Below are 2796 nucleotides of genomic sequence, written 5' to 3' on the forward strand. Positions count from 1 at the left end.
TGGATTAGGGCTATATAAATAATACTGTCCTTTGATGCAGAACCCAGGCGCAGTGAGACTCTGGGCTGCCAACAGCTTGTCCAGCCCCTTGTGCAGCCGCCACGGTCACCCCTCTTGCCTGCAGCACCCCGGCACTGCAGGGCAGCTCTGTGGCCGCAGCACCCGCATTGGGCAATGCCCCTTCCTTCCCACGGGAAAACCCTTCCCACCAGGGTGGGGACCCTGGAGACAGCGCCAGCACTACAGGGGTGCGGGAGGGGATGGGTCCATGTCCCACGACAGCTGCCCGGGGGAGGGCACCCACCCCACTCGATGCCAGCAACGAATTCCTGGCCGCCCTCGCCAGCCGGGCCGTGGCTCTGTGTTTATGCAACGGCAGGAGCCGGCAAAATTAAGCACTTTTTGTTTTTCCCTTTTTTGAGAACAGGGAGTTTTAATTCCCACCAAACAATGTTCTTTTTCCAGCAAGCTTAAAATAAGCCTTTTTGGCCCGGGCGTCTCTGGAGCCACTCACGCACTGAGCAGGCCTTTGTGCAAATATGGATGTGAGCACTGCGCTGCCGGCTCGGCTGGGCGCTACCTGCCGGGGGGCAGCGGGGGGACGCAGGAGGGCCCCGTGCTGGCCCCCTGTGCCAGTGGCCCTGGCCCCAGCCCTCCTCCCCACCGCAGCGCGGGGCTGGCTCTGGCAAGGCCAGCTTGCCGGAGCACGCTTACGTTTGATGAGTGGAAAATGTTGCTCATGCAGAGATAGGAGGTGCCGTGGCCATGTCGGAGCCTCCCGCCGGCCCCAGCTGCCTGGCCAACGGGTGGGTGTGTGCTCAGGTGTGCTGGGGCCTCACAAACCCCGCAGAGGATCCAGGCTCAGGAGCAGCCTGGTGCCCAGAGAAGCAGCCATGCCCTGCAGCGTGGCACCCGCAGTGATGCTGCCCACCGCCCACTGTGGGTGGAGGGGACTGCAGACCCCACGCTAGCGGCTCCCACCCCAGCAGAGACATTCTTGTTTGTGAAAAAAGGCAAAAAGCTATTTTCTGCCAGCATGGGAACTGTGGTTTGATTCCCCCCATTCCCTTATCTGCAGCCCCTGTCGTGTGCTCTGCTACATGCTCCCTGGTCAGCGCATCCCTCCCACCGAGCACGGCATGACCACCGGGCATCCCTCTACCCAGGAGCTCAGGCTTGGTGAGCATCCCTCTACCCAGGAGCTCAGGCTTGGCTTGGGGGCATGGCAGCCGGTTCCATGATGGTTACCCTGGGAAATATGCACCTGGGTTTACTTGGGGCAGGCAGAGCCTACCTTCATGGCCCCTCCTGTCTTGTTTGGGGCCCTGTTCCCACTCTCCAGGCTCTGCTTTCCACCCAAGTTTCCCGTGGCAGTGGGGCAATGCAGTGGGAAGGTAGCAGGGATGAGCACGTACAACAAAACCCGAAAGCACGTCCCTTCTCCCCTCCGGGTAACCCACTCCCAGGGGAGCCGTGCGGGGGTTTCCAGCCCTTCCCAGCCACCCACTCCCTCGCCTCCCGCCACGGGGCTGACCCCAGCACACACTGCTCCTGCAGGGGTGGCACCATGGCTGGCACGGGCACACACAGACGGCCAGCTGTGCCGTCCCAGCCGGGCAGGCATGGGCTGGCCACAACCCAACCGTCCGTGCACCCCGGCCTCTTCCCTCATGCGAGGCCGGTGGGGAAAAGCCGCCCACACCCGCCCCTGCCTCCCCCAGTTTATCAAATTTGGCCATGTCTGAAAAGCCCTGGTTTCCTTTTCACCAAAAAAGATCAAAACTGGGTAATTGGCTGCTGGCGCGGATGCCTCTGAGCCTCTCTCATGTGTAAACAGCATTGCCGAGTGCTGACACAACGCAGGCGGCCGCGGCACATGCAGGCAGCCAGCACCCTCTGGGCGCCCCGGGCCCAGGGCTGCTCACTGGCCCTTCTCCGGGGGATCACGGAATAGGTGGTGAAATCTCTAGGGTGCAGGCAGGGGCTGGCTCAGCACCCCAGAAAAGGCTGGTGGCGGAGGGCCGGGCGCTGCTGTACTGCCCAGCGCAGCAAACGCAGGTGGCTGCAGAGCCCTTGCTATGGCCAGGTCCCCTCTGCCAGGTCCCCGAGGTGACAAAAGGGACACGCTGTGCTCAGTGCACAGCATCAGACCTCACCCAAGAGGATGGAAAAGCCCCCAAAACACTGTGCTGAGGCTGTCCTTGGGGATGTTAACGTGGGCTGGGGCTCCCCTGCGGGTGGGAGCAGCTGGGCTGTGTTCCCTGCTGCATCCTGGGGATGACGGGGCTGGGAGGAGGAGAGAGGGCACTGTGAGTTGAGGGGTGCAGTGAGTTTTACCCCATTTGCGGGGTTTTCTACAGGCCCAGTTCACGGATTGGGAAAAGGAGATGGAAATTTCCCACCGCCCTACAAAGCACAAGGGTCTTCAAACCCCTGGGGATGTACGGTGAGTTGGGAGGCAGAGGGAAACTCAACATCTAGTGCTGCCACAAAAGCTAGCAGTGCTGGGGAGGGAGCAGGGGGGTAAAGGGGAGGCAGAAGACACCAGAGAGGGGTGGAGCAGCCCCCTCAGCGCGGCCCGGCCTCCGGGGGCAGCAGCCCTAACGATGTAAAGGGCCCCTCCAAAGGAGCAGGGCAGACCCTGCTCTCAGTGAGCGTGGGGAACAGCACCGGGCACCCCCGCCTCCCGCGGCCGGCTGGGGCGGGCAGGGGAGGAGGGCTGCAGGGAGGGATGGAGGGAGGGATGGAGCGGAGGAGGGAGGGACAGCCCAGGGGGGCTGCAATGCCGGGCCGGGC

Source organism: Aptenodytes forsteri, unplaced genomic scaffold (assembly GCF_000699145.1).
Source record: "Aptenodytes forsteri isolate BGI_AS27 unplaced genomic scaffold, ASM69914v1 Scaffold54, whole genome shotgun sequence".
Classification (NCBI taxonomy): domain Eukaryota; kingdom Metazoa; phylum Chordata; class Aves; order Sphenisciformes; family Spheniscidae; genus Aptenodytes; species Aptenodytes forsteri.